Source organism: Phoca vitulina, unplaced genomic scaffold (genome assembly GCF_004348235.1).
Source record: "Phoca vitulina isolate PV1807 unplaced genomic scaffold, GSC_HSeal_1.0 scaffold29, whole genome shotgun sequence".
Taxonomy (NCBI): domain Eukaryota; kingdom Metazoa; phylum Chordata; class Mammalia; order Carnivora; family Phocidae; genus Phoca; species Phoca vitulina.
In genome coordinates, this window is record NW_022589732.1 from 22,712,371 (window position 1) to 22,738,869 (window position 26,499).

The 26,499-nt window shown below is 35.2% G+C and overlaps 1 protein-coding gene and 1 non-coding gene across 5 annotated transcripts in view; both read left to right on the forward strand.

Annotated features, from left to right (window-relative positions):
• The window catches only part of CCSER2 (coiled-coil serine rich protein 2), a 151,793-nt gene that overhangs the window by 6,658 nt on the left and 118,636 nt on the right, over window positions 1-26,499 (forward strand). The gene's annotated exons all lie outside the window — the stretch shown is intronic.
• LOC116644432 lies at window positions 23,786-23,883 on the forward strand. The gene has a single exon (XR_004301750.1). It is a non-coding gene; the product is annotated as a U6 spliceosomal RNA (small nuclear RNA).

The window sequence follows — 26,499 nt, forward strand, 5'->3', positions numbered from 1 at the left end:
TTTTAGTTCATTGGTCTCTTCTTTTATCCATGTGTCAGTGCTATACTGTTTTTATTTCTGTAGCTTTAAGTATTGACATCTGGTAATGTAAGTCTTACAGCTTTTTCTTTTCTAAGGTTTCCATAGCTCACCTTTTGCAGTCTCTTTAATTATTAGAATGAACAAGTCAATTTCTACAAAGAACCTTCAGGGATTTTGAATGGGATTGCATTAACTTTGTAAATCAGCTTGGGAAGAATTGACATGTTTACTACAGTGAATCTTCCAGTTCATGAATATGGTGTGTTCTTCCATTTACTTGGGACTTCAGAAGTATTTCTTGCTAATGTTCTCTATAAAAATTTATACATATTTGCTTTATTTTTAGGTATTTGATTTCATCAGTATAAATGGTACCACTTTAAATTTTTATTTTCTTTGTTTTTGTTGTATGTACAAATATATTTGATTTTTGTATTTTGAGCCGTTTTTCCAGTGACCTTGGGGAATTCACTTACTAGTTTTAATAATTGCCTGGAATTTCTACATATACTGTGAAGTCATACCATTTGCAAAGTCTCCATCTTCCCATCCTCCCTTTCATTGGATGTGTTAGGACCTCCAACATAACGTTGAATTGAAAAGGTGATAGAATTTCAGCAAAGTTTTAATAGTCCACCATTAAAATTTCTGTGTGTGTGCGGTGGGGGTGGTTATAGATATCTTTCATCAGATTAAGCAAGTTCCCTTTGTTTCATTTGATTTTTTTTTTTTTTTGTGAGTAGATGTTAATTTTTCTCTACATTTATTAAAATCATCAAAAATTTTTTTCCTGTTATATGTTATCTGTTAGTGTGGTAGATTACATTTCTTGATTTTCAAATGTTAAACCACCTTCTATTCCTGGAATAAATTCACTTGGTTGTGATGTATTATTCTTTTAAATGTTGTTGGGCTTGATATCCTAATAGTTTATTTAGATTTGTTGCATTTATGTTCATGAGCAAGATGGCTCTATCTTTTCTTTTCACATTCGGTATCAGGGTTGTGCTGGCATCATAAATGAGTTGAGAAGTATTCCCTGTTTTTTTTGCCCTTTAAAGGAACTTATGGACAGTTGATATTCCCCTTTCTTAAATGTCTACAAATTCACCAAATAAAACTTTAGAACCTGGAGTTTCCTTTGTGAGAGGTTTTTAATAACAGATATAATGTTTTAAGTAGATATGCCCACTAAGATATATAGGTATAGTTTTTGTGTGTGTTGCTTTTTGAGAATTTGTCAATTTCATCTAAGTTGTCATTTCTTGGTGAAAGTTATTCAGGGAGCTCCTGGATGGCTCAATCGGTTAAGTGTCTGACTCTTGATTTCAGCTCAGGTTATGATTTCAAGGTTGTGAGGTCCAGCCCAGTGTTGGGTGTTGCACTGGGTGTGGAGTCTGCTTAGGATTCTCTCTCTCCCTCTCCCTCTGCCTCCCACCCCCCTACCCCACTCATGTGCATGCTCTCTCTCTAAAAAAAAAAAAATTATTCAGGATTACCTTATCTTTTTTTTTTTAAGATTTTATTTATTTATTTGAGAGAGAGAGAGACAGAGGTAGCGATAGAGAGCATGCGCAGGGAGGAGAGGGAGAAGCAGGCTCTCCGCGGAGCAGGGAGCCTAATGTGGAGCTTGATCCCAGGATCATGACCTGAGCTGAAGGCAGGCACCTAACCAACTGAGCCACCCAGGCACCCCCAGATTATCTTATCTTTTAACATCTTTACGGTATTATAGTGATGTCTACTGAGCTCTTGCTATAGTCCTGGCATTAAGTATCTTATATGTATGACCTTATTTAATCTTTATAGCAACCCCATGAGATAGTCAGAGATGATACTCAAAATACTCAACACCGGTATCACCATGGCTATTCACACTATTCAGGCATGTACTTCCTAATATCAGCCCAAGAGGTAGGTGCTGTTATTATATCCATCTTATTAAAAAAAAGGAATAAACATAGAATCCAAGGATATACAGCTAGTACATGGATTTTTAATTTAGCTTGTTCCAGAGCCCTGGCTCTTAATCACTGTGCTATATTGCCTCTCAATATGCAAAATACCTATATGGTCCTAGGACATGAAAGGATGTCTTAAACACACACACACACATACACTCACTAAAAACCATAAAGAAAAAAATTACTAAATTTAATTACATCAAGGGCACCTGGGTGGTTCAGTCGGTTAAGTGCTTTTGGCTCAAGTCATGATCTCAGGGTCCTGGGATTGAGTCCCACATCAGGCTCCCTGCTCAGCGGGGATCCTGTTTCTCCCTCTCCTTCTGCCCCTCCCCCTGCTTATGCTCTCTCTCTCAAAGAAATAAAATCTTAAAAAAATTAATTACATCAAAATTTAAAACTAGACATAGATAATAAATAAAAACAAAGTTAAAAGCCACTGGCTAAGAGATTATTTGTGATACATTTAACAAGAATTAGAAGTCAGACCACATGATAAATTTTCCTTATCAATAAGAAAAAGGCAAAATAATACAACAGATAGAAGATAATGAAATAGTAAATAGCTAATGTGTACTGAGACATACAATTTCACACTCACCAGACTGGCTAAAATTTTAGTCAGATAATAGCAAGTGGGGTGAATATGACGAACAATAGAAATCTTTCTTCACTGCTGGGAAGGATAAATTGCTAAATCATTTTTGGAAGATACTTGGCAACATGTAGTAAAGTTGAAGATCCAAATATGCGCTGATCCAGTAATGTTATTCTTAGGTTTATATCCTAAAGAAACCCTAACATATATGATCAGAGACATGAATAAGAATGTTTGTTGCTGTACTGTTGTCGTCGTCGTCTTATTATTATTAGGGATAACTTAAATGTTCATTAGCAGGGAAACAAATTAACAGATTTAAGTGATCTTATACAGTATATTATACATATTATACAGCAGTAAAAATGAATGAACTTACACTTATAATACACATGTACCACAAAAATGTAAAACTAAAAAAAAAGAAGTTGCAGAACATTATGTATCACTTATATAAGCTGTAAAAACACATATAAAACAATATTATTTACTGTTCACAAATACATAAATGTATTAAAGGGAAAGAAAGCCATTCCTCCAAGAGCCCTGGTTCCTTTTAATGGAAAATGCTCTTTTTGAAGCCGAATTCTGGGGGCTAGGTATACTTACTGCTGTTGAAAAGTTGCTGCTCCCAGGCATCTTCAGTGGACAGAAAGAGGGAATATAAGTGTGTGTGTGTGTGTGTGTGTGTGTGTGTGTGTGTTTATTTATATACATACACATTTACATCAATATTTATTTCTACATTATCTATATATATTGAAAACCATGCATTCATACTAATACCTCCAATTCCAATCCAATGCCACAGGATTCATTCAAATTTTCTTTCTATATTTGCAACCTCCCTTCTCTGATGGTGATAAACCTGGCTTCTGTTATCCTTAAAATATTTACTTACTTGATCTGTTTCCCTCTATGTAACTGATTTCTGTTCTTTACCACCACTTCCTCTTTCCCATTTATGTCTTTCTCATCCTACCTGGGCTCTGAAACCCCTATAATGGGTCACACACCATGCATGGATAATGTTTCTACCGTGTTTGGGCTCTGATGTACCATATCAGGCCATCCCCCACATATATTCTGCTTAAATTCTTATATCTCATACCAGGCCAACCTCCTGCCTCAAATGCTCCCTCTTCACTCTCATCATTACCCCTGATGTACTTAAGCCCTGATGTACTAGGCCCACCTGGGCATGGATGCTCTTTTCACATTACTTGGGTTCTAATTGCCCATGTTCACTGTCCCTCTGTATGTATGCCTTCCTTAGCTTGCTCAGTCTCTGACTCTTCATGCCTCACTCTTTCACCCCCAACCCCTACCTGCCAATTTGAAAGAATATTTATGAAGATGCTCTTGGACATCTTAATCTTAATAATATAGGTACAGTATAAACATTCCCAGACCTGTACATGTATCTGTTTTATTATCAAAGCAAATGATAAAAAATTCATAAAAATCATGAAAAATGCTTCTATATGTAGTAAATTTTATAGAATCTGTATTATTTTATGTGATTAATATGAAAATCTGGGTCTGGAAGTATCCAGACAGCTAAAAGGTTCATTTTTCAAACACTGGTTAAATTCAGAGTTTGACATGAACTGCTCTGATTTTTAGGAAATGTGAATTAGATTATTATAATGGTCAGTGAAATTAATTATAATCAATGAGGAAAGTGAACAGTGTCTTGTGTTGGAAGGATTTATGAGAATCTGGGATTGGGTCAACCATAAAGATTTAAGAGGCATCTATTGCAAAACTGCTTTTTCAAAGGGGGAAAAGTAGTATTTATTTGGAAAAAATATAGCACATATAATACTGTCTTTGTTGTGTATTTGTAGCAATAAAGAACTACATAATCTCAGAAATTAGAAAAATCTCATTAAGGATGCTGGGCATTCTGATTTTTATTGTTGTTTTTGTAATCAGATTCAGACTTTAATTAAAAACACATTTATAAATCTATAGGTGTATTAGTTTTTTCTTATTGCTGTGACAAATTACCAAAAATCTTAATAGCTTAAAACAACATAAACTTATCTTACTGTCTTAGGACCCAGGCCCTCACTGGACTAAAAAAAAAGGTGGGCAAAGCTTTCCTTTTTAAAGCCCTAGAGGGGAATCTCTTTCCTTGCGTTTCTAGCTTCGAGGCTGCCGCGTTGCTTGGCTCATAGCCCCTTCCATCTGCAGAGCCAGCAATGGCTGGTTGAGTCTCACCTCATGTTACTATGACCTTGTCTCCCTCTTCTATTTAAGGACCCTTGTGATTACATTGGGCCCAACTGGATAATCCAGTATACTGCCCTATTTTGAGGTCTCCTCATTGGCAATCTTAATTCATTTGTAACCTTAATTCTTCTTTGCCATGTAACCTAACATATTCACAGGTTCCAGGGATTAAAATATGGACATCTTTGAGGTGGCCATTATTCTTCTACCTTGCCTTAGAGTTTTTTTTAAATAATACGATTATTATATTATTTTGAAGTTGACAAATTTAGCTCTAGTACTAAAAATAAAATAGTAAATTTTAAGCACAGTTTAGCCAAACTCATTTTTTTCAATTTAAGTTACTCTAAACTGATGACATAGTTATTGAAGTGGCCTTCACTAAGGTTTGTCATTGCTGTAGCTAATCATAGGTTTTATTATTTGGAGATATTTGATATTTTTACTTGTAATATTTGATATCTTCCAATAACTGGAAATAACTTATAGCAGCTTGTGTGTGTATGTTTGTATTTTCATGCTAGGTGTGCTGCACTATGAACTATGATTTTAAATAAAAGGAGGATGGGATTACTTTATAACTCCCAGCTTTTGTTTTCTTGGACATTGGACCAATATATATTCTGGGAATTTATACATTTACTCTGAATTTTCATTTTAGATCTATTGGTCATACCTATCACAATGGAGATTGTTTACTACTCTTTCCCACCCTTCATTATTCAGTTTATGAGATTTTGCATTTGTTTCTATTCATCCACTTGGCAGTGCTATATTGAGTCTTTTATATACAGAAAAATTAGATGCTGTAGAATTGAGGACATAGAGATCATTTACTCTTATCCACTAATTTTATAGATAAGGATACTGAAGCCTAGAAAAGTTAAGTCACACAATCACTTAAGAGACACAGAGGAATTAGAAGTTGGAATAAACCAGCTCCCAGTTTATTGTCTCTACTGTACGATGTGGCACCATAAATTTATACTGGGTTTCTTCTTTAAGGTAAAGAAGGTGCTATTCACTGTTGTATTCTGTTTTCTCTTTGTTATTAAATGTCTGCCTTTTGGAAAATTGTTCCTTTTCAGTCTTACTGGAGAATATCTTTTTTTTTTTTTTAAGATTTTCTTTACTTATTTGACAGAGAGAGCATGCACAAGCAGGGGGAGCGGCAGGCAGAGGGAGAAGCAGGCTCCCTGCTGAGCAAGGAGCCTGATGCAGGACTCGATCCCAGGACCCCAGGATCATGACCTGAGCCGAAGGCAGATGCTTGATACCAGGTGTCCCTATCTTTTTTGAAAATCGAAATTTACAGATTAATTGCTTCTCCTCTTGTCTCTGCACCAAACTATAGTAGACTAGAAGAATGAAAAGGGGAAAGGCTAATTTGTGGTTGGATCATTCATTTGTTCAGCATGTGTTTTAAATTTCCACTGTGTGCTCTGTACTCTAGTTACTGAGAAATACATGTGAATAAAGAGACAATTGCTGCCTCAACAGAAACTTATCCACATTAAGAGAGGAGATATACTTAATTCTGACCATTAAAGGAAGATTCCATGTGTGCTTTTAATTAATACATGTTAACCCATTTTGAGTTCAAAGTTTGGGGAAAAATTTGTATGGCATCTCAAGAAAAGCTTCTTTATGAGTTTAAAATGAAAGAACAGTTTTATTTTTTTTTGTTTAATTTCTGCCTCCTGTTTCTTTGGGATATATTAATAGGGGCCAGCAAAGCTGTAGCCTCAGGCTGCCAACCTGTTTTTGTAAATAAAGTTTTATTACAGTGCAACCATACCTTTTAATTTATATATAGTCTGTGGCTGCTTTCATGCTGTTATGGCAGGATTGAATAGCTGCATCAGAGACTGTATTGCCCACAAACCTAAAAATATTTACTATTTGGTCTTTTTTTTTTTAAGATTTTATTTATTTTTTATTTATTTGAGAGAGAGAGGGACAAGCAGACTCCACATTGAGCGCGGTGGAGCCCGATGTGGGACTCGATCCTAGGACCCTGAGATCATGGCCCGAGTTGAAATCACGAGTCACACGCTTACCTGACTGAGCCATCCAGGTGCCCCTACTATTTGGTCTTTTAAGAAAGTTTGCTGACTCCTGCATTAGAACACTACAGATAATTTTAAAGATTCAGAAATTAATTTTTCAAACTCAGTATAAGTCTATGTAAGCTCTTTAGGCTTTCACTTTTCTTTTTGTTATTTCTAGCACCATTCTTTCTCTGGCCTCCAGTGGAAGGCATCCATCAATCCATTCAACATATTTGAATGTTATGCGCAAGATGTTGAGGATACATTGATCAGGCAGCTATAGCTTTTATTTTAGTGGTGCTTGTGTCCTAATGAGGCCGATGTGGTTGAAATATTTAGCTAACTTAGTAACTATCTTCAGTTAGTAAGTGGGGAAAGTTCTACAGAGGAGAATTACAAAGTATGAAAGTATGTTACTGGAAAACCTGGTCTAGTGTGGGTGTTAGGTCAGGCGTTTTTTGGAAATGATATTTAGGCTAAGTTGCCCTAGGGTTAAAAGGGTATATGTAGTTGCAAGGATGTTACCTGTTTTAGTAAAAAGCATATGAGAAGGCCTTGAGGCAGGAAGGGATTATGGAATATTTGAGGAACTATGAGAAGGCTACTATAGCTTGAGCACTGACATGGAAGGGAGGAGTGGCAGGAGAGGAGGCTATAAGTACAGGCTCTTATGGAGCTCAAAGGATTTGGATCTTTGTCCTAAAAATTGAAGGGGAACTGATGGAGGGTTTTAAGCTTGAAAGGGACATAATTTGATTTACATTTAAAAAATGCTCTGTATGAAGATTGAATTAGAAGGGAGCTAGACAAGATGCTGGAAGCTATTGTTCCTGAAGACGGATGGTAGTGGCTTGGGCTAAAGTGGTAGCAAAATGGAGATCTAGAGGGGTGGGTGATTTTGAAAACAGGTTTAGTGGGTGCAATTGGTAAAATTGAATTATTTGTTAACTGTAGGGGAGAAAAGTGTTACCTCCTCATTTTTAGAAGTTCTGACTAATATTGTTGGTTCTATTCATTCTGCCCAAATCATCCTAAATTGTTAGTTTGACTTGTTATTTTTCTGTTGGTTTTCCCATTACTTCTAATGTCAAATCTAAACTCCTTTGACTGGTTCTTATGCTGGTCTGTCTGGTTGCTTTTAATCTCCTATTATTAGGAGAATATACTGGAATATACTTGATATTTCATTATCTCTCTCATCACTCTTAGGTTTCTGGCACTAAGTAAGTGCTCAATATATACTCGTTGGAATGGGTGCTGTGATGACATGCCATTTAATTTGAGATAAATAGAAAAACTTAAAGGTACTGTTTAATGCTATTCAGTATTTTTCCATTCATATTGTGACATAACCTGTTCACAAAGTAAGTTTCTAAGGTACCACGTGTCATAATGGCAAGGTACAAGTAACTAAAAATGTGACATTAGCATGGATGTCATAGTGGAGGGACAGCTTACAGAAAGTTGAGACCGTCTTCATATAGGTAAATGAAAATTTTAAACTGATACTGATACTTTCAGCTGTGCTGTGATATAGCATACAGAACTTGAACACATAGAAGGATTTAATCCAACTCAGCTTTTGTTGTTTGTTTTTTTTTAAGATAAGGGGATAAAATGAGATAAGGAAACTAAATTTTTTTTAATTTATTTTTTTTTGCCAAACTAGTAAATCTTCCATTTGCATTTAATTATTAATGTAGGGTTTTTTTTGACCTGTTAATGTAACTTTTATATATGAAAAAAAAGTTTAAATTTATCAAATATAGTTGTGATGACCCTTTAAACACAATATTTTTCTTCACTCTACATTATTTCTTATGGATTGTTTATTACAATCTGAAGTTTAATTTAGTAATTATGTATTGAGCTTCTACTGTGTTCCAAACATACTGTTAAGTGCTGAAGATACTGATACAGATAAGGTTATCTTTGTCCTTACTGAATACAAAGTCTAGTATGATTGGCAGATATAAATAAATTATCATACTGTAATTTTATAAGTGATGTGCATGCTATGATTAGTATGCATGTGGTCTCAAAATAATGCAGATGGGAGGTTAACTCTGTGTGTGTGTGTTTGGAAGATTTCAAAGAGGAAGTTATGTCTGAGTTGAGTTTCAGTGAATGAATACAAAGTTGACCGGTTGGCCAAGGAAAAGAGAGGATGAACATTCATTTTAGGCATTGAAAACAGCATATTAAACTCCATTTGATGTAATGTGCAATAAGTCTGATGCTCAGCTAAAATGGGCACTCAGTGATGCACGGTAACTTGACTGGTTTTAAGGACAGAAAATTGAATCTCAAGGAAATTCAGACTACTGAAGGAGTTGGGGCCATTAAATACATTCATTTTTCCATCATCCAACAAGAGTACTACACCAGATCACCAATGCATTTGGCATTTCAATTTATTAAACATTGTTATGATTTTGTTAAATCAACATTTTTAAGTAGAGCCTCCAGGGTGCTGGATGGTGAGCCAAAAGACCACAAGAGAAACAAAGAGAAGTTTACTACTCACAGGCTGTGGAGGAAGTATACCCCTTGTCTTGAGGGACCACCCAGGAAGGTCAAGGCAGGGTACAGGCAGAAAGAGTGAGGAACTGGGGCACCTGCCTTTATTAGGGTCTATGGGTGGAGTGCTTTGGGGTTCCTTTTTGGGGTAAGGTGGATTGTCCAGTTAGACCATAAAGAGCAAGAGTTTTGGTAAGCTTCACAGGGGTTTTACCTAAGGGCCACACAAGGGGAAGGTGTTGGGAGGCAAGGAACTTAACATTTGCTTGTGACTGTGGGCTGTTATCTAGGGCTTGTACTTGTACAAGGGATTAGTGTCAGTTTAAGGCCCTTGCAGGCAGCTTGGCCAAAAATGTAAGCCGAGGCAGCAATATGATGGAATAGCTCAGCTAAGCTCTCAACAAACATACATGTTAACTGAAATCTGCCACCCACCATTATAATCAGTGTGGCTAAAATTGTTCATCTGAAACCTGTAAAGGCTAAAGTAAATTTTAAAAAGATCTAAGTCAAGTCAAGCAGAATTTGACTTGGGTTTTTTGCCAAAGTCTACAACATATTACAAGACTGGCAGGGCAGAGACAGTTTACCTACCTCCAGTAGAAGTCCCACACAGGATCACACACTGACTCATCTTTCCTTCCTTTTCATCGGGTGATGTGCTTATGTGTTGGCCTTTGTCTCTTTCAGCCCACTGGGAAGTACCACAGAAAGGAGGGAACAGATACTTAAACCTATAAAGTTCTCAGGCAATAGGAATAGGATTGGATTTAAAACAGAAGAAACATGGGGCACCTTGGTGGCTCAGTCGTTAAGCGTCTGCCTTCGGCTCAGGTCATGATCCCAGGGTCCTGGGATCGAGCCCCACATTGGGCTCACTGCTCAGCGAGAAGCCTGCTTCTCCCTCTCCCACTCCCTGTTTGTGTTCCCTCTCTCGCTGTGTCTCTCTCTGTCAAATAAATAAATAAAATCTTAAAAAACAAAAACAGAAGAAACAGAAATGTCTTATTATAGAATTAAAGAAACAGAATATATTTGATTTCTTTTGCTGTTTTAACGAATTACCACAAACCTAGTGTCTTAAAACAACACACGTTTATTATCTTATAGTTCTGTAGGTGAGAAGTCAGATACAGGTCTCAGTGGGCTAAAATCAAGGTGTCAGCAGGGCTGTGTTCTTTTTGGAGGCTCTAGGGGAGAATCCTTTTTTATTTTTATTTTTTTTTAACCTTTTCCAGTTTCAAGCAGCTGCCCTTGAATTATGACCCTCCCCACTTCCTCCATCTTTAAAGCCAGCAACACTGCATCTCTTTCACCACTCTTCCTCTGCCTCTCTCTTGCACTCTAAAGATGATTACAGTGGACCCACCTAGATAATCCAGGATAAAATCCCTATTTTAAGGTCAGCTGACTGGCAGCCATAATTCCACCTGCAACCTTAATTCCTCTTTTGCTGTGTAACTTAACATATTCACAGGTATTATTCCAGGGATTATTCTCTTTATCAGGAAAATTATTTCATTTCTCCGGAATTCCTATTTTTATTGCAGTAGAATTCTTAAAATATTTTGTGAGAAATCATAATTTCAGCATGGAGATCCCAAAATGAAACAGTGAGTAGTCATTTCTTCCTCTGGAGCTCTTAGATTTGTGACCCTGTATACTGTGTTTATTTTTGTAAGGTGTTCCTGGGTATTAAGGTGGGTTTGTTCCTGGGAATAATGGAGGAAAATCTAAGATGAGCATTTCTTGAGAGCAAAAGAGAAATTTATAAAGCATTGAGCTATAGCTGAAGTCTTCTCTTTCTAGTTACATAATTCACAGGAAATAACAATGATGAGTGGTCATTTAATTAAAAAAAAATTTTTTTTTAAGAGTTTTGTGTCATAGGGTATTCTTTGTAAAGAATTTGTGTAGAAATGTCAATAGAGCCCTGTTGTTCTGTTCTCTTGGTCTGGGAACAAGCTCTATTTTAAGGAAATTTCTTCTGTAAAATGTTTGTATTGTAGTGATATTTTATAAGCTTATTTAAACTTGGTCACTGTCATCACATCTGGCCATTGGAGTTTTCTTTACGGTTAGACTAACTGCCTCAGCCTTTATTTCAGGTAGAGTCTTGTAGCAGTACTACATCTGAAATCTCTCTGAGCAGGGATTTTTTAATATTGTGGTGGGAGTGAGAGACAAGGAAGAACTCTGGATTAGAAGTTACTGAGGCTGAGTGTTAGTCTGGATTCATTTTCACTCATATGTTTTGGGTATCTATGAGATAATCACAAACAAGAATTTTTGAAGCCTTCTTAAATGAGGAGTTTGATCCATTATCCTTTTCAAATCTGGAAATTTTTCTTTTATTTTCTTTTTTTATTATTTTATCCCCTCCCTTGTTTCTGTGCCCTTTTCCTAGAACTTCTAATAGTTGGTTATTATATCTCACATGAGCTTATGAGCTTCCATTCTCTCCTGTTTTTCTATTTCTGTTCATTCTTCTTCTATTATTATTATTATTATTTATTTATTTATTTTTTTGTCCTTTGTCTTTCTGAGAGATTAATTCTTAGAGTCTGTCTTCTGGCCCTTTATGTTAAATTTTTAAATCAGGCAGTTACTTAATTTTTTGTAGAAAATTTCACACCTATTCAAACCTAGAGAGAAGAGTCAAGGGGGTTCACTATACCAGCTATTCAACTTAAAGGATGATCAAAATCATGGCCTTTTTTCATTTATATCCCGATTCACCCACTCCTCTCCCCAAACAGGATTAATTTGAGTGAGTCTTACACATCATCATGATTTATGTGATACAATAATGTAATATAAAATATTTATTTATTTAAATTTATTTATTTGAGAGAGAGAAAGAGCATGAACCGGGCGGTGGGTGGGGGGCACAGAGTGAGAGGGAGAAGCAGACTCCCCGCTGAGCAGGGAGCCTGACACAGGGCTCGATTCCAGGACCCTGCGGTCATGACCTGAGCCAAAGGCAGACACTTAACTGACTGAGCCACTCAGGCACCCCTAAAATTTTTATATGTAAATGTACACTTGTACATTTATATGTAGATATTTCACTATGCCTTAATAATTAGTTATTTCTCAATGTTTTACTAATAGATAAGCACTCTTGTTCAGACATAGCTAAATTTCATTACTGTACCTTTAAAAAATAAGTCATTTCTTAATATCATTAAGATCCTAGTAAATACTCAATTTTTAGTAAACTTTTGAGTTTTAGGTTTTTTTTTATTTGAATTCAATTAGCCAACATATAGTACATCATTAGTTTCAGATGTAGAGTTCAATGATTCATCAGTTTTGAGTTTTAGATTTACAGAATTATTGCAAAGATAGTATAAAGAGTACCTGTTTATCCCACATCCAGTTTCCCCTATTATTAGCATATTATATTAATATGGCGTATTTGCTACATTAATGAACCAATATTGATATCTTATTACTTAGAGTCCACATTATTTGGATATTCTCAGTTTTCCCCTTCTTTTTCTGTTCTAGGATTCCATATAGGATATGTATTATAATTAGTAGTCATGTCTTAGACTGCTCTTGGTTGTGACAGTGTCTTGGACTTTCCTTGATTTCGATGGCCTTGGCATTTTTGAAGAGTACTACTAGTTAGATATTTTCTAGAATGTTGCCCACCTGGGGTTTGTTTCATGCTTTCCTTATGATTAGACTGGGGAAATATGTTTTTGGGCAGAAGACCACAGAGTTAAAGTGCATTCTCTCAGGGATGCATACTGTCAATATGACTCATCATTGTTGCTGTTGACCCTGGCATGAGATAGTGTTTTTCAGGTTTCTCCACAGTGAAAGTTTTTCTTTTCTTCTCTCTTTCCATACTGTACTCTTTGGGAAACATCACTTTGGGCAGCACACACTTAAGGAATAGCTAGTTATGATCCACCTCATTAAGTGTGGAGTATCTCTATATAAATTATTTGGATTTCTACTGCAAGATGGAAAGGATTTGTCTCGTTCCTCATTTATTTATTCCCTCATTTCTTTATATCAGTATGGATTACATATTTTATACTTTTGGTTCTAATTCATACCCCTGTCATTGTGTTTTTTGTTATTTTGGTTTTGGGTAGCTTTTTTTTTTTTTTTTTTTTTAACTTTCTGGCATTGTAAGATGCTCCAGACTCATCTCGTATATTTCCTGCCTCAGTCTTAGAATCAGCCCTTTCTCCAAAGAACCTTAGTTTCTTTTTTTTTTTTTTTAGATTTATTTATTTATTTTAGAGAGCAAGAGTGGCATGAGGAGGGAGATGGAGAGAATCTCAAGTAGACTCTCTGCTGAGCGCAGAGCCCAACATGGGGCTTGATCTCACGACCCAGAGTCATGACCTGAGCCAAAATCAGGAGTTGGACACTCAACCAACTGAGCCACCCAGTCACCCCCAAAGAGCCTTAGTTTCTAATTGGAGAATTGTATTAGAAACCAAAATTTGCATGTAAGATATGTGGCAACCAGGGTTTTGGTTCTAGATTTTGTCAGCTGAAAGAAGAGATATATGTGTGTGTACCAACCTGTGTATATACACATATCTATAAATATTTCTGTATGTAACCTTTTATATTTTGAGCTAAACATGAGTTCACATATTGATGTGTCCGATTCTAATCCATTACCATGTGCATCATTCTTGCTTTTTCCCCTTGCTTGTTTGTAACCTCCCACTCTAAGAGGAAGAAAACTGCTTACTCTCAGCCATCCATTTATGTAATTGTTCAATTCCAGTATATTTAATCATTTCAGAATTGTTAGTTTGTACCCCGACAGGAAACACCTTTATCAACTAGAGTACAGTGCTTATAGAATTTCTTAGCCTTTAGTCTTAGACTCCATTCATTTCTGAAGTTACTTAGATCAGCACCTTATACCACTCATCCCCTTCAGTGAGTTTGCGTCATACATTTGTAATAAATACATTCAGACTTTTGTCACATTCTGTACTCCCTCCAGGGACGCTGACTTCCTAAAAGATTTTTAAACAAATTTGCATGCATTAAAGTTTACTCCTTGTGCTGTAAAGTTCAGTGGATTTTAACAAACGCTTAATGTTTTGTATTCACCATTACAATATCATAAAGAGTAGTTTCACCATCCTAAAATGTTCCCTATACTTCATCTGTTTATTGCTTTCCCCATTGAGCCCCTGGCAAACACTGATTTATCTCCATAGTTTTGCCTTTTAAAGAGCGCCATATAACTAAAATCGTACAGTGTGTATCTTTTTCACACTGGCTTCTTTCATTTAGCAATATGCATTTGAGATTCATCCATGTCTTTTTGTGGCTTGATACCTCATTTTTTAAATTGATAAATAATACTACATTGTATGGATGTACCACGGTTCGTTTATCCATTCACCAAAGGAAATGTTGGTTGCTTCCAGTTTTTGGCCATTATTGATAAAGCTGCCATAAATATCCACATGCAGGTATTTCTGTGTGTAAATGTTTCTTTAGTATATGTGCTGCCAAAGTGAGCCCTGTGTATAGATGTTTCTTTAAATCATTGGGGAAAGTATCAAAGAGTGCAGTTGCTTGCTCATGGGGTAAGGCTAAAAAAGCCTTATTTAAAAGAAACTGCCAAATTATTTTGCAAAGTTGTACCATTTTGCATTCCCACTAACAGTGAGTGAGAGTTCCAGTTGCTCTGCATTCTTATCAGCAGTTGGTATTGTCAGTGTTTTGGATTTTAGGCATTTTAATAGGTGTACAGTGGTATCTCATTGTTTTTAAATTTGCAATTCCCTCATAATAATGCTGAGCATCTTTTCATATGCTTATTTGTCATCTGTATATCTTTGGTGAAGTGTCACTTTTGATCTATTGCCCATTTTTTAAAAAAATTTTTATTGTTATGTTAATCACCATACATTACATCATTAGTTTTTGATGTAGTGTTCCATGATTCATTGTTTGTGCATAACACCCAGTGCTCCATGCAGAACGTGCCCTCCTCAATACCCATCACCAGGCTAACCCATCCTCCCACCCCCCTCCCCTCTAGAACCCTCAGTTTGTTTTTCAGATTCCATCGTCTCTCATGGTTCGTCTCCCCCTCCAATTCCCCCCCTTCATTCTTCCCCTCCTGCTATCTTCTTCTTTTTTTTTTTTTTTCTTAACATATTGCATTATTTGTTTCAGAGGTACAGATCTGAGATTCAACAGTCTTGCACAATTCACAGTGCTTACCAGAGCACATACCCTCCCCAGTGTCTATCACCCAGTCACCCCATCCCTCCCACCCCACCCCCCACTCCAGCAACCCTCAGTTTGTTTCCTGAGATTAAGAATTCCTCATATCAGTGAGGTCATATGATACATGTCTTTCTCTGTTTGACTTATTTCGCTCAGCGTAATACTCTCCAGTTCCATCCACGTCATTGCAAATGGCAAGATCTCATTCCTTTTGATTATTGCCCATTTTTTAATTGATTTGTTTTCTTGTTGTTGAGTTTTAAGAGTTCTCTGTATTTTTTGGATATAAATCTTTTATCAGATATGTGTTTTACAGTATTTTCTCCTAGTCTGTGCCTTGTCTTTTCATTCTCTTAAAAATGTCTTTCACAGAGCAGAAGTTTTAATAAATTCCAAATTATCAATGTTTTCTTTCAAAGATAATGCTATTGGTATTGTAATTAACAAATCATTATTAAACCCAAGGTCATGTAGGTTTTCTACTTTGTTTAAGAAGTTTTATAGTCTTGTACTTTACATTTTGATCTGTCATCCATTTTGAGTTAATTTCTGTTTAATACTTGTATTTGGGTCAATTTTTTTGCATATAATTTTGTCTAAGAGTTGCAGCACTATTTGTTGAAAAGACTGTCCTTTCTACATTGAACCGTTTCTTCTTCCTCTTTGTCAGAATCAGTTGAGTATATTTGTGTGGGTCTACTTCTTCTGAACTTTGTTCTGTTCTCTTGATCTATGTGTTTCTTCTTTTTTTTTTAAGTTTTTATTTATTTATTTGACAGAGACAGCACAAGCAGGGGGAGCAGTAGAGGGAGAGGGAGAGGAAGAGGCAGGCTCCCTGCTGAGCAGGAAGCCTGACACGGGGCTCTATCCCAGGACTCTGGGATCATGATCTGAGCCGAAGGCAGACACTTAACGACGGAGCCACCCAGGCACCCTATGTTTATTTTTAGCCAATAACATGTTGTCTTATTGTGTTGTTTTGTCTTATAGTAAGTCTTGTGTTGTATAACAAAGAATTCAGCTGGCTTTTGTATCTAGTTTGTGCATGGGAATCTCTACACCTTTGGAATTTCTCAAGTGACAGGAGTGTTTTTGTTCATGTTGGCCTTAATAGTTAATGCTAATGAGGTAACTCAGGATGGGGGTAAACTATGCAAGAAAAATCATACCTGTGTTTATAGGGTTGGGGCATTGAGCCAGATAAAATTAGTCTCACCTCTGGGGAGCAGAGGAAGTGGGCTGGCGATTGAGTTCAGTATATGGCCAGTAATTTGATCAATCATGCCTATGTAATGAAACTCCAATAACTCTGGACACTGAATCACAGATGAGCATCCCTAGTTAACAATACTCTATGCATATTGTTACTCATCACTGTACCAATGAAGTGACCTCTTTTGGCTCCAAAGAGAGAGAATACGGAAGTTTTATGTTTGGGATCATCTCAGACCTTGTCCTATGTGTGTCTTCTTTTGGCTGGGCATGATTGATACACTTTTTGTTGTAATATAACTGTAATTGTAAAGTGTATTGCCTTCCTGAGTTCTGTGAGTTCTTCTAGTGAATTATTGAACCTGAGGGAGTACTGGGAACCTCTGGATATGTAGCCACTTGATCAGAAGGTTAGGGCCTGGGAACCCCTGAGTTTTAGCTAGTGGTGTCTGAATTGAGGTCAGTCTTTGGAAGACTGTGCTTTTAACTTAGGAAGTTTGTTTTAACTCTGGATCGTTAGCATGATAAGTCATTGGAGTTTGTACCATAAAAAGTGAAATTTGCTATATCAACCCTGACTCACTGAAACATAATTTGAGAAGAGAAAGGATGAAGGGGCAAAGGAGTGCAGAATTTTTTATTTTTAGATGGCTATATATTCATTCATGATATGAAACTGTAGCTGTGCTGTGATCCATTACTAAAGGCAAAAGTTATGGGATGGAATTTAGAAATGATGATATTCAACTCCCAATGAGATGGCTCACTGGATACATACATAAGAAACAAGCTAAATACAGAATTTCTTGATTATTGTTATGTGTAATAGCTAAAATGAAAGTAATGTAGAGTTCTGGAGCTGATTCTGATGCGGAGGCAAGCTTAGATTTCAGTCAGTTTGAACTACAACCAGTAGTCTTGAAGCCACCTGCAATGGGAAAAATTATTCTAGGACAACAGACAGTATTGCTATGACCTCTGGTTACCAGAAAAGTAGTCCAGTTGGAGGGAGGGCAAAACCAAGAAACTTCTGAAACCAGTGGTTATAGTGCCGAGGAGTTGTCTCATTTTGTGGATCTGTTCATCATCAGCTTCTTGAAGAATTTTTACTGAAATGGATCGTGAGAATGACTAATTTAGGGTTAGTATCTTTGGTTTTGAATGTTATAAAGAGGAAGAGAATGGTTGATATAAGACCCACAGCTTACTATGTAACAGTCACAAATGGCTATATACAGTGGGTTATTACCAAGGGAGCAGGTAGCCTGGTGGACTGGATAAAAACTGCTGTGAAGTTTGTTTACCTGAAAAGAGAGACTGTCTTTCCTCTGTAAATGCCTAGTGGAAAACCCAAGATGAAGTGGCTGTACACCTTATAGCAAGCCATGCTGGACTGGCTTTATGGTGATTGGGATAGTCATCTACTGAATACGTTCCTTACCCAGATCATGGTAACTGCTATGATTAAGGGGGCCCCTTTTACATGGGCATCCTATGTAACCATGCTGTAAAACCAAGCAACTGTTCAAGAAACTTTGTCATATTTGCTGTCTCTGTTTCCCTTATAGGTACTAAAGATCAAAAAAAAAAAAAAAATCATTAACAAGAAAGGAGGGAAAGACAGAAGGGGAGAGAGCCTAGGGACTTGTTCTTTCAGGGCTGGATGTTTATTAGAAATGGGATGAATATACCAAACATTGATGAGGTTGAAGCAGAGGTGTTAATGCAGCACTATTGAAGATCAAGTGTACCAATGGAAGCCAGTGCTGGTCCCATACCCTTAAAGGGCCCTAAATAAGTACCCCCTATTTATCTTAGTTTGGGAGAATTTAAAAGGTGAAAGGCAAAGATGCAAATGAGGAACCTGACCTGGAATTACCTGGGACAGTGGTCTGGTAGGTTAGTCAAAATGAAGATTGAAGAAGGGTCTGGGTCCCTTGGCTCTTAACTCTTCCCCTCTGGGGACCTAAGGCCTTATGTATACAAATGGGTAAAATGGTGACTGTGTGTAAACGAGACCTTTCTGGGACTCTTTAACATAGGAACCCCATGTGCTTTGGTATCAAAACCTGTTGATGGGGCGCCTGGGTGGCTCAGTCATTAAGCGTCTGCCTTCAGCTCAGGTCATTATTGAGCCCTGCATCAGGCTCCCTGCTCAGTGGGAAGCCTGCTTCTCCCTCTCCCACTCCCCCTGCTTGTGTTCCCTCTCTCGCTGTGTCTCCCTCTCTGTCAAATAAATAAATAAATAAATAAATAAATAATTAAAAAAAAAAAAAACCAACCTGTTGATGATGTCCTAACTGTGGCTACTTTTAGACTGAGAGAATATAGTAATGTATGGATTGATGGGATTAAGATAAAAGTTCAGATGAAAACTGGAATGTTTGAACAGGTTTTATGTGAAATGATTGGTTTTCTTTACCTGAATGTTTTATGCAAAATAATATGCCTTACCTAGTATTGTAAAACCAGAACTGCTTGGTGAAGTCTTAATGATAGAGGTTACCGTTGGGGATGCAACAGTTGATGGGATTATCTTGTTCTATGAAGGTTTCAGAATAATAATTCTACCACTGACAATATAATTACTGAAAACAGTTTGAGGATTTTTTTTTTCTTTTTTTCCTACTTGAAATAGTTTCTCCCTGAATCGTTATTCCATGAACTTGATATATAGTTGGGTTTGTGTATATCATTTTACTTTAGATTTTTAGGGATTCATTCAAGCATTGTTTGTATTAGTAAGAAGATTGGAAACAACCCAAATATCCAAATAATATCTGTATTACATAAAATATAATATTATGGAGGCTAAGTAGTGGAAGAGATATGAATATATCTATTTTTGTTTAAAATTTTTAACTTTTTTTTGTTACTCCAGTGATTTTAGAAAAAGTAAGACGATATGTATATATTTACTTCCCCTCAACTTCTATGCATGTGTAATATGCTTTTGCTATTACAAGTAAATCCTTGATAAATAACCTTATCTTTCTGTATTTTGGGGATAGATACTTCGAATTGTGATGTTGAATCAAAGGTTAAATGCACAAGTAATTTTGTAAGATGTTTGAGCAATAATTTTTAATTTCCAAAAGCTTTTTTTCCCTTTAGGTGAAATTCACATAACATAAAATTGACCATATTAAAACAAACATCTCAGTGACAGTACACTTGCAATATTGTACAACCGCCACTCTGTCTAGTTCCAAAATGTTTTCATCACACCAAAGTAAACCTTGTATCCAGGTATTAAGTAGTTACTTCCCACCTGCCCCTCCCCAGCCTCTGGAAACTTCCACTCTGCTTTCTGCATGTATGGATTTACGGATTTTGGATATTTCATATAAATCATGCATACAATATGTAACCTTTTCTGTCTGGCTTCCTTTACTTGCCATGATGTCTTTTTAGGATCATCCACATTATAGCATGTATTGGTAGTCCGTTCCTTTTTAAAACTGAATAATATCCATCATATGTACATTCCATTCATCTATTGATGGACTATGGGTTGTTTCTATCTTTTGGCTATTGTGAATAGTGCTGATATGAACATGCATGTATGCTGATATGAACATGCATGTACATGTTTTTGTTTTGAGTACCTGCTTTACATTTTTGAGGGGCATTTACTTTGTAGTAATTCTGTCTAAGTTTTTGAGGAACTACCAAACTTTTTAAAGCAGCTGAATCATTTTATAAACCACCAGCAATGTGTAGGGCTTCCAATTTTTCTATATCCTTGACAGTAGTTGTTTTCTACTTTTTTCCTTTAATTTTTTTTACCTTAAAAAATTTTTTTTTAATTAAAGCCATCCTACTAGGTGTTAAGTGGTATTTTATTGTGGTTTTGATTTACATTTCCCAAATGAATAGTGACGTTAAGCGTCTTTTCATGTGCTTGCCGACTATTTATATATCTTTTTTCAGAGAAATGTCTATTTAAGTTCTTTGCCCATTTTTTAAAAAATTGGTTGCTTGTGTTTTTATGTATTCTGGATACTAGACACTTATCAGATACATGATTTGCAAATATTTTCTTCCATTCTGTAGGTTGTCTTTCTACTTAATTGATAATATCCTAAGATGCACAGTTTTGATGAAGTCCAGTTTTAATTTTGATGAAGTCCAATTTATATTTTCTCTTACTGCTTTTGCTCTTGATGTCATATCTTAAGAATTCACTACAAAATCCAAAGTTACAAAGATTTACCTTTATGTTTTCTTCTAAACATTTATGGTTTTAGTTATTATATTTAGGTTGTTGATCCATTTAGTTAGTTTTTGTGCAGGTTATTATGGTGTGAAGTAATGGTCCAACTTCCATCTTATGCATGTGGATATTTACCTCTCAGCACCATTTGTTGAGATGACTCTTTCCATATTGAGTGATATTGGCACCCTTGTCAAAAATCAGTTGGCCATAGATGAATACATTTATTTCTGTTCTCTCAGTTTTGTTCTGTTGATCTGTATGTCTGTCATTGTGTCAGTAGCACACTATTTTGAATACTGTAGTAACCTGTAATCACATGTTTTTGATTACTTCATTACAAAGATAAGTTTTGAAACCAAGAAGTATGAATTTTCCAAATTTGTACTTTTTCAATACTGTTTTGACATTTGAGGTGCCTCACACTTTCATTTGAATTTTAGAATCAGTTTTTTCATTTCTATAACAAAGGCCATTCAGATTTTGAAAGATTTCATTGAAAATATAGATTACTTTGATTAGTAGCCATTTTAACAACATTAATTCTTACAGTTTATGAACACAAAATGTCTTTTCATTTATCTAGGTCTTTTTTAGTTTCTTTCAGCAATATTTTGTACTTTTCAGCATGTAAGTCTTTTACCTCCTTGGTTAAATTTATTCTAGGCTTTTGTTTTGTTTTGTTTTTTTGGATGCCATTGTTAATGGAATTGTTTTCTTAATTTTTTTTTTTTGATTGTTCCTTTTGGTGTATAGAAAAAAATAACTGATTTTTCAGTGTTGATATTGTACCCTTCAACTTTGTTGAGTTTCTTATTAGCTCTAGTAGTTCTTTTGTGAATTCTTTATATCATCATATATATATATATATATATAAATAAAATTCCATGGTGCCCCAAATATCAAAACAGTATTGAAAAAGGAAAATCATGTCATCTGTGAAACAAGATAGCTTTACTTCTTCTTTTCCAATTCAAATGCCTTTTTATTTAATTTTCTTGTGTGATTTTTCTGGCTAGAACCTCCAGTACACTGTTGAATAGCAATGGTGAAAGCATACATCCTTGTTTTGCTTCTGATTTTAGGGAAATAAACTTTTAGTCCTTCTCTATCGCGTGTGTTAGGTGTGGGTTTTTTATAAATGGTCCTTTATCATGTTGAGAATGTTCCATTATATTTCTACTTTTCTGAATATTTTTGTTATGAAAGGATGATCATTTTGTCTAATGTTATTTCTGCATTGAGGTGATGTGGTTATTTTCTTTCCTTCTATAAACGTGGTGTATTACATCGATTGATTTTCATATGTGGAACTATCTTTGTATTCCTGGGGTAAATCCCAGGCATATAATCTTTTTGATATGCTGATTGGTTGAATTTATTAGTATATATTTATGTTTTTATATCCATATCACAAGGATATTGGTTTCTAGTTTTCTTTCTTTTTTTTTATAATTTTTTTTATTATGTTATGTTAGTCACTATACAGTACATCATTAGTTTTTGATGTAGTGTTCCATAATTCATTGTTTGCGTATAACACCCAGTGAGTGCTCCATGCAATATGTGCCCTCCTTAATACCCATCACTGGGCTCACCCATCCCCCCCACCCCACCCCCTCTAAAACCCTCAGTTTGATTCTTAGAGTCCATAGTCTCTCATGGTTCATCTCGTCCTCTGATTTCCCCCCCTTCATTTTCCCCTTCCTTCTCTTAACGTCCTCCATGCTATTCCTTATGTTCCACAAATAAGTGAAACCATATGATAATTGTCTTTCTCTGTTTGACTTATTTCACTTAGCATAATCTCCTACAATTCCATCCATGTTGATGCAAATGTTGGGTATTCATCCTTTCTGATGGCTGAGTAATATTCCATTGTATATGTGGACCACATCTTCTTTATCCATTCATCTGTTGTAGTTTTCTTTTCCTGTAGTGTTTTTGTCTGGCAATTGTATCAGGGTAATTCTGGACTCATAGAATGAGTTAGGAAGTGTTATATTTTTTTGAAGAGTTTGAAAAGGAATGGTGTTAATTCTTTAAATTTTTGGTAGAATTCACTAGTTAAGCCATCTGATTTGATAGTTGTTTTTTTTTTTTATTGGGAGGTTTGTGATTACTGATTGTGTCTCTTGTTTTAAGTTTGTTCAGATTTTCTATTTTTTTCTGGAGTCATTTTGGTAATTTCTATGCATCTACAAATTTGTCCAGTTATTTTAATTGTCTAATTTTTGTACTGTTGTTCATAGTGTTCATAATACTCTCTTAAAATCCTTTTTATTTTAGTAAGGTTGGTAGTAATGTCCCCATTTTTGCTTCTGATTTTAGTTATTTTTTATAGTTTTGTCTTTCTTTTTTTCTTTGTCAGTATAGCTAATGGTTTGTCATATTTGTGCTTTTCAAATAACCAACTTTTGGTTTCATTGAGTTTTCTCTGTTTTCTATTTTATTTTTTTCTGCACTGATCTTTATGTTTTTTCCTCTGCTAACTTTGGGGTTTAGTTTTCTATTATTTTTATAGCTCCATAAGCTGTAGTTAAATTATTGAATTTTAGATTTTTCTTCTCTTTTTAAGGTAGGCATTTGCTGCAAAAAAATTCACTCTGAGCACTGTTTTTGCTCCATTCCATAAGTTTTGGTATGTTGTATTTTTGCACTAATTTTTCTCTAAGTATTATCTGATTTCTTCTGTGATTTTTCTTTGATCAATTGATTTAGAATATGTTGTTCAGTGCTCACTTCAGCAGCACATATACAACAATTTGGGGAAGATTAGCATGGCCCCTAGGCAAGGATGATACACAAATTTGTGAAGCATTCCGTATTTTTAATAAAAACCTGTTGCAAAGTTCTTTAAAAAATGCATTGTTCAATTTCCATTTTTTTGTGAGTTTTCCAGGTTTTTTCTGTTACGATTTGTAATTTCATTACATTTGGACCAAGAAGATTTTCTTGTGATTTCAGTTTTTAAACAGTTGTTGAAGATTATTTTGTGAATAACATGTTATATCTTGGAGAATATGCCCCATGCACATAAGAAGAATATGTATTCTGCTTTTGTTGGGTAAATTTTTTTATTTTGTGTGTATACATATATATGTGTGTTTATATAATTGAATTTTTATTTTATATATAACTTGTAACATGTAATATAAATATATATTTATAAGTATATAAATATAAATCTGTATTATGTGTTATATATATTTAAATATTACATATCTGTATCTGTACCTATATGTATATTTATCTTTCAGGTCAAGTTGGTTTATAGTATTGTTCAAGTTCTCTATTTCCATAACAGTCTTCTATCCAGATATTCTATTCATTATTGCAAGTGTAGTATTGACATTTCCAGGTATTATTGTAGAACTCTCTATTTCTCCCTTCAAATTTGTCAGTCTTTGCTTCATATATTTTGCTCTGTTGATTGGTATATACATGTCTGTAATTGTTATATCTTCTTGATTAATTCACCTATTATCAATATATAATATCCTTAAAGTATTTTTTCTGATATTAGTGTGGCCACCTAGCTGTCTTCTGGTTCCTATTTGCATATTTACCTTTAACCTTTATGTGTCTTTAGATACAGTGTGATTCTAAGGTGACTATATGTATATTTACATATGGATTTTTTTTTTTTAAACCACTCTGCCATTTGGGGTATTTAATCCATTTACAGTAGTCACAGATAAGGAATTCCTTATCTGTATCTAATTTTGCTGTTTTTTGTGGGGTTTTTTTGCATGTCTTATACTTTTGCTTCTTATTTCTTCAATTGCTACTTTATTGAGTTTAATTGATTTTTTGGAATATACCATTTTGATTCTCTTCTAATTTTTCAAATATGTGTATCTAAAATATTTCTTTGGTTACCTAGGAATTACAATGAAAATCCTAAATTTATGACAACCTAGTTTGAATTGATACAAACTTAGCTTCAGTAGTATACAAAAACTCTATTCCTATATAATTTTGTTCCCCTTCATGTTATTGTCACAAATTATATCTTAATACATTGTGTACAATTAACATATAATTCTTGTTTTATGTATCTGCCTGAATGACTCCCCTTAGCATTTTTTGTAAGGCAAGCCTACTAGTTACAAACTCAGTTTTTTGGTCTTTGTTTTTATTTTGTAATCTCTTAATTTCTCCTTTATTTTTGAAGGATAGTTTTCCTGGATAGAGATTTCTTGGTTGAGTGTTCTTTAAGCACTTTAAACATGCCATCCCATAGGCTTCTGGCCTCCATGCTTTGTGATGAGAACTTGGCTCTTAATCTTACTATGGATCCCTTGCATACAGTGCATTGCTTTTCTCTTGGTGCTTTATCTTTAGCTTTTGACAATTTGAATATAATGTGTCTTGGTGTGCTGTCTGCATTTATCCTTTTTGTAATTCAGTTTGTTTCTTCAATGTGTGTATCCCTTTTTTCAAATTTGAGAAGTTTTTGGCCATTATTTTTTCAAATATTCTTTCTGCCTGTTTTTCATTCTCCTTCTGAAGTTCTTATCATGCATATGTTGGATGCCTTGACAGAAATCTATCAGGCTTTTAAAAAATTTTTAAATTTAAATTCAATTTAGTTAACATATAGGGTATTATTAGTTTCAGGGGTGGAATTTAGTGATTCATCAGTTGCATATAACACCCAGTGCTCATTACATCAACTGCCCTCCTTAATGCCCATCATCCAGTTACTGCATCCTCCTTACCTACCTCCCCTCCAGCAGCCCTCAGTTTGTTTCCTATAGTTAGGAGTCTCTTATGGTTTGCCTCCCTCTCTGTTTTCATCTTATTTTATTTTTCCTTCCCTTTCCCTATGTTCATCTGTTTTGTTTCTTAAGTTCTGCATATAAGTGAAATCATACAGCATTTGTCTTTCTCTGACTTATTTTGCTTAGCATAATAACGTCTAGTTCAATTCCCATCGTTGCAAATGGCAAGATTTCATTCTTTTTGATGGCTGAGTAATATTTCATTTTATCATATACACACACACACACACACACACACCCCACATCTTCTTTATCCATTCATCTGTTGATGAACATCTGGGCTCTTTCCATATTTTGGCTATTGTGGACATTGTTGCTATAAACGTTGGGGTGTATGTGCCCCTTTGATTCACTATGTTTGTATCCTTTGGATAAATACCTAGTAGTGCAATTGCTGGGTCATAGGGTAGTTCTGTTTTTAACTTTTTGAGGAACCTCCATACTGTTTTCCAGAGTGGCTGCACCAGTTTGCATTCCCACTGTGTATGCAGTGTAAGAAAGTTCCCCTTTCTCTGCATCCTTGCCAACATCTGTTGTTTCCTGACTTGTTAATTTTAGCCATTCTGACTGGTGTGAAGTGGTAGCTCATCGTGGTTCTGATCAAGCTTTTTATTTTTATTGTTTTTCTTTCTTCTACATAGCCTGAATAATTACAATGGAC